The sequence below is a fragment of the Odocoileus virginianus genome, chromosome 6 (assembly GCF_023699985.2).
Source record: "Odocoileus virginianus isolate 20LAN1187 ecotype Illinois chromosome 6, Ovbor_1.2, whole genome shotgun sequence".
Classification (NCBI taxonomy): Eukaryota; Metazoa; Chordata; class Mammalia; order Artiodactyla; family Cervidae; genus Odocoileus; species Odocoileus virginianus.
This window is the reverse complement of record NC_069679.1, coordinates 88,784,034-88,790,915: the sequence shown is the minus strand read 5'-3', so window position 1 is coordinate 88,790,915 and position 6,882 is coordinate 88,784,034.

Sequence of the window (6,882 nt, the reverse complement as noted above, 5' to 3'; positions counted from 1 at the left end):
AGAAATAAGCAAATGTCACCCTGGTTTCTCCTTAATGTTGACCTTCTATGCTATCATCCTGTTTTTGCTTCTATAAGTACACTACCTGTTTATTCTGGGGCCTATGGATCTTGTTGAAAGAAAAGAAAGAAAGTGAAGTTGCTCAGTTGTGTCTGACTCTTTGCGACCCCATGGACTATAGCCTACCAGGTTCCTCCGTCCATTGGATCTTGTTACTCAAATCTAAATTTCAGTCATTTGGGTACCACTTCTCAATTTTTGCCTCATCTGCATATCAACTCTGTTACAATAAATGTTCTTCTTTGAACCAATTCCCAATTCTTACTTATTTAAAATGGAAGCATATCATTATCATTAATGAAAAGCCAGTATCACTGGCTGTAAATAGGAAGTAACTATTATAAGGCAATGAAAACACAACAAAGACAGTAAGTTCTAGCTAGATACAGTTGTCTGAGGTCTGTAGTTTTCAGTTAGGAAGACAGATTAATATAAATGAGAAATAAGTTAAAGGCCATTGGCACCAAGCCAAGACTGTCTTCTTGATGTAATCACAAATGAAACCTAGCTCTAAATGAATCACTTTTTCATTACGCTATTTGATATAATTAAATGACTCTCATATATCACCTAAACTTAGCTCCTGTTCCCCTCAGTAACAGAAGATCCCCCTTGCCTTCAGGAAATCCCACTCCAATTCAAAGATCAATGATTTGGTCCCTTGGGAGTATGACACCAACATGTAAGAAATTGCGTTTCCGGCTCAAGGCTGGAGGCAGGGTACGCTGGTGCTCCACATTTCACCAATTTCAGAGCAGAATTTTACAGTGTTTGGCAGGCACACTGCATGGTTTGTGGTTTGAGGTTTTGAGAGTTTCCTCATTTCATTAAAAGTGGGGCTTTTTCTGCGTTTTTGCTTTGCTTTGCTGTTCGTTGCTTCCGGATTTTGGGGGGGTGGGTGAGCAGGAAGGGAGTGAAATGTCTCGGCTAACTTTAACTGGATCTGTTTGTGACATGCATGTCTCTATGGCCTCTCCCATCTGTGCACGGGTTGGCACAGGTCCACACAGTCAGATCTCAGACCCGATCCTCAGATTCAGTCAAGGGCTCCATAGTGGCCTCATTTGGAGGGTTCCTAAGTTTTGTAGGTTCAGTATGGGATACCCGGAAGTAGAATGAGAAACTGTCTAAACGCGCTTCCCCCGTCACAGGATTTCCTTCCTAGCTGTGAACTCCAGGTGTGTGTGGCTTCCCAAACTCCTTGCTGAGAACAGTGGCAACACATCCATTCCAGCGGTGGGCTGCTGACTTCTGGAGTATGCACGTCACACCGCCTGACCCTGTCCGCCTCTGCGCCTACAGAGAGCCCCTTAAATGTCCTGAGTCTCCATCACACAGGGAGGCTCTGACGGAGCCAAAACAGGATCAAGATGATGACAACGTCATTTTTTGTTTTTGTAAAGAGGTTCTTCCCCGGTGGTGCAGTGGCCCATGCAGGAGGTCCAAGAGATGTGGGTTCGATCCCTGGGTTGGGAAGATTCCCTGGAGAAGGAAATTGCAACCCACTCTAGTGTTCTTGCCTGGAAGCGTCCATGGACAGAGGAGCCTGGCGGGCTACAGCCATGGGGTCACAAAGGGTGTGAGATGGTGAGATTGGAGATTCCCAGGTCTTACAAAGTCAAAGATGGCGAGCTTGCAGCTCCTTCTGTGTGGACAATGGGCTTACTAGGTCTTGAGGGCTGACACGAGGCAGGCCCGTTGCTGCCGCTGCGCTTCAGTCCTTCCCAGAGCCCCGTCTAAGGGTGAGAGGGCCGCATGGCAGGATGCCACGGACACAGGCCCACGAGACAATGGGCTGAGCGGGGAGTCCCATTCCAGCACCGAGTACCAGCAAGCCTGGTAGAAGGCCATTCCTAGGGGGAGCAATCCTATTTTCAAGCTTGTTCCTCTGTCACTAACCATCCGCTCACATATGTGTGTATGCTTGGTCGCTCAGTTGTGTCCAAGTCTTTGCTACCCTATGGATTGGAGCCCGCCGGTCTCCTCTGTCTATGGGATATTTCCAGGCAAGAGTCCTGCACGGGGCTGCCACGTCCTCCTCCAGGGCATCTTCCCGACCCAGGGACTGAACACAAGCCTCCCGTGTCCCCTGCTCTGGCAGCTGGAGGGTTCCTCACCACCGAGCCACCTGCGAAGCCTCTCTCATCGCTGCCTCATCAGTTCAGCCCTGCCCACCCACTTTATTTGGCATTTTCACCCTGTGATGTTTAGTTTTCCCTCCTACTCCATCTAGCAGCATCGCCACCTCTGAAAACCTGCCACTGTTTCCAAGCTTCACCTTGTTCTTACTGACCACCCTTGCTCCAGTGGCTGCCCTCAGAGGTGCACACTGCAAAATCGTTCTACGTCATAATCACTTGGGAGCTTATTAAAAAATAATGGTAAAGTCCAGGCTCTGCTTCAGACCAACGAATTCCCACTGTTCAGGGCTGGAAACACATATATATGTTTTTAGTATCCCAGCTGACTCCAGTGTGCAGCCGAGGCGGCAAGTGCTGTCTCACTCATCTCCGCTCCGGCTCCTGGACTCCGCGCCATGCCCCCAGGTGAGCAGCTCAGGGCTGGCTTCACTGCCCTCTCGCCAGCTTGGGCCCCAGGGTCACTCTTCTCAACCAGGTCACTGCCCAGCTGCTCATCCCCAACCCTGCCCGAGCCCCTGGGCTAGTCAGCAATCACCCAAGCGGTCCCATAGTATCTATTTTCTACAGAGACTGTTCCAAACTGTTTCCACGACCCTTAAATCCCAAATCCATCTCATCCCATCTCCCCTACCCCTCAGCACAGCACTGGACTGGACTGTCTGAACTGTCTGTCTAAAATTCTTGCTACATGTGTGCACATTTGTATAGTTTTTAGCTGTTTACAGGTGGGATCAGCTCATAGAGCCTCTTCCTGCTTTACTGCGATTATATCCACAATTAGCTAGCCTTTTTATACCTTTTTATTTTTAAAAATTTATTTATTTTTAATTGAAAGATAACTGCTTTATAGAATTTTACTGTTTTCTGCCAAACATCAACATGAATCAGCCACAGTGTACCTACTCTTTAGAGGCAGGTTTCCTGCTTTCTCTCATTCACTCACTTAGCAAACATTCACTGAAATCCTCTGCTGGGCCTCAGCCAATGTGAGATGCCAGGGACACTGAGATGAGAGCACCGAGGTGCCCTCAAGCCCACAAGCTGGTCCAGGCCTGCCTCTAGCCCCACTTCCCTCTGCCTGCCACAGTGAAGGACGTGACACCAAATGGAAGGACATACTACAGAAATATGTAACCAGTACTTTTCAAAAGAGTCACGGTCATGAAAGGCAAGAAAAGATTAGAGAGTCCCTTGGACAGCAAGGAGATCCAACCAGTCCATCCTAAAGGAGATCAGTCCTGAATGTTCATTGGAAGGACTGATGCTGAAGCTGAAACTCCAATACTTTGGCCACCTGATGGGAAGAACTGACTCATTTGAAAAGACCCTGATGCTGGAAAAGATTGAAGGCGGGAGGAGAAGGGGACGACAGAGGATGAGATGGTTGGATGACTCAACGGACATGAGTCTGAATAAGCTCCGTGTGTTGGTGATGGACAGGGAGGCCTGGTGTGCTGCAGTCCATGGGGTCGCTAAGAGTCGGACACGACTGAGCAACTGAACTGAACTGAACAGATTGGAGAAGACTGAAGAGCCAGGACCACTAAATGTAACGGGTTAGATTCTGGCACATTGAAATTTAAATATCACATAATCTTCCTATGTCATGGCAGTCCCTTCTTATTTTAATTCTTTTTCAATCATTAAAACATATGGAAACCATTTTTATGATAAAAGTGAAATCTGTAGAATCTATAGTGTATTTAACAATATTGTACCAATGTTAATTTCTCAGTTTTGATGACTGAATTATAGTATGTAACATATTAACCTCAGGGAAAGCTAGGTGGAGGGTATGTGGAAACTTTGTCATATATATATATATATATTTTTTTTTTTGCAAGGAAGTGAAAGTGAAAGTCGCTCCATGGAATTCTCCAGGCCAGAATACTGGAGTGCTATTCCCTTTTCCAGGGGATCTTCCAAACCCAGGGATCGAACCCAGGTCTCCTGCACTGCAAGCCCCCAAGAATAACTGGAGTGGGTTGCCAATCCCTTCTCCAGCAGATCTTCCCAACAAGTGATTTTCAATTTAAAAATTATTTAAAAATAAAAAGTTAAAAAAAACAAACAAACTCCCTGGATCCCCGCAGCTAGGGTCTTCCTTATTTCCCTTCAGAAGCAAATTCCTTGAAAAACATGTTCATGCGTAGTTTCCACTCCTTCACCTCCCATTTGCTTTACCAAAACTGCTTAGGAAATTGTCACCAGTGGTACTCAAGCCGGCAAATTTATGAAATCTTTCCCAGATTTCATCCTGTGTGACCGCTCAGGGCATGGAACCCACCTGACCACTCCTTCCTTCTTGAAACACCTTGGCTTCCAAGACAGAAAACTTTTTGGGTTTTCCTTCTGAACTTCTGACTCATGCTTTTGAATGTCAGTGTTGACATTCCTAGACTTCAGTCCTGGCTCCTCTTCTCTTCCCTTCACATTCTCTCCCCACTTAATCTTATTGACGCCTCTGGCCTCAAATATCATCTTGCCAGTGATTTCTAAATTTCTACCTCTACTCTAGACCTCTCTGCAGAGATCCAGACTCATACAGCCACATAACAACGTACTACAGGCACTGAATGTCTCAAAATTAAACTTTTTAAAATTAGAATTCTTTATTTTTAAAATTGTGGTAAAATACACCTAACATAAAATTTAACATAAAAGTTAACATAAAATTCTAACTACTTTAGGTGTACAGTTCAGTTGCATTAAATACATTCACATTGTTGTGTAACCATCCCCACCACCCATCTCCAGAACTCTTTTCATCTTACAAAACTGAAGCTCTGTACCCATTCAACAATAACTTTCTATTCCTCTCACCCCAGCCTGGTAACCACTAGTCTACTTTCTGTCTCAGTATCTCAGGTAAGTGGAATCATACAGTATTTGTTCTTTTGTGACTGGCTTATTTAACATAGCACAGTGTCTTCAGGGTTCATACATGTTGTAGCATCTGTCAGTATTTCCCTTTTCTTTACTAACTTTTATTTTCAGGATGGTTGCTTTCAAAATTAAACTCAATATTCTCTCTGATATGTGCCCTTCCTTTAATTCACCCCCTCATTACACAGTACCACCTTCCTCTCCCATCCATGCAGCTGGACCTGCTAGAAACTTTGATGTCATTTCAGACAACCTTTCTATATTTGTCCATGAAATCAGTCTGTCATGAAGTCTAAGATATGTATCTGTACACCTTACCCTTCTTTTCCCTACCTACAGCACCTGCTATCATCTTTTACCCCAACTACTGTGATAACTTCCTACCTGGTCTCCCTGTATCCCTCCTGCTCCCTCCAGCCCACTCTCCAAATACTAACTGCACAGCACCTTGTAGAAATACTTTCCCAGCTCTATCATTCCCCTTTTTGACATCACATAGGAAAAACTCCCAAATTATTAATAGGCTTGCCACAAACTTTACCAGCAAGTCTCTTTCTGCCTCCCTCACCTCATCTCTTGCTTACTGTGTTAAGTAAGCCCCATTTGCTTTCTCTCAAGCTCTAGAATACAACTGGCTCTTTGTCAGGCTCAGGACTTCGCCTTTGCATCTTCCTAGAATTCTCTCCCCGCAGCAATTCCCTTGTGAAATTGTCAGGGTAGGCTGGCTTCTGCTTTGGTAGCAAACAACCCCAACATCTCAATAGGTGATGCCTAAAAAGATTTCCTTATTGCTCACAGCTCAGTCTGATGGAGGTCAGGATGGCCCTTCTTCAAGTGGAGACTCGGGGCCTCGGCTGCTGCTGCTGCTAAGTCGCTTCAGTCGTGTCCGACTCTGTGTGACCCCATAGACAGCAGCCCACCAGGCTCCCCCGTCCCTGGGATTCTCCAGGCAAGAATACTGGAGCGGGTTGCCATTTCCTTCTTCAATGCATGAAAGTTAAAAGTGAAAGTGAAATCGCTCAGTTGTGTCCAACTCCTAGCGATCCCATGGACTGCAGCCCACCGGGCTCCTCCGTCCATGGGATTTTCCAGGCAATAGTACTGGAGTGGGTTGCCACTGCCTTCTCCCCAGGGGTTCAGGGCTGGTCTAAATTGTGGAATGCCCACAATTTAGTAGCTGAGGAGAATGGATATCTATATATGGGGCCAACACTGGAATGGCACACATCATATCTGCCCACATCCCATTGGCCAGATCACAGTCACATGATCCTAGCCTAACTGCAAAGGGAAAAAATATACTTTCCCTGTGTGTCCAGGAAGAGGAAACGAGGTTGGTGAGCATCAGGCCAGTTTCTGCCACATCCTGGTTAAAATCTACTCATCTTTAAAGAATCAGTTTAAAAGATACTTCCTTATACAGGCTTCCAAGCTCCTCTAACCTAAGTAGGTCCCCCCGATATACTCTATTGTAGCACTCTATAATTATCCTTTATAGCATGAGAGAATTGGAAAGTTTACATTCCTTCATGTGATTATTTAATACTCCTTTCCATTTTGAGACTATATGCTCTATAAGAGCAAAGACTGCATCTGTTTGGCTCCCCCTGTGTCTCTAGAATTCATCACAGAACTTGGTTCATAACTGGAATGAAAGTTGCTGAGTGAACAAATGAACAATTGCACACGGTCATTTCCTGGCTCCAAACAGCATACTACTTGTGGAAGCGAAAGACAAGTAAGTAGACAGTCCTGGTTTAGTGGGAGGAATGCTCCGTGTAGGTAAGCCCAGGAA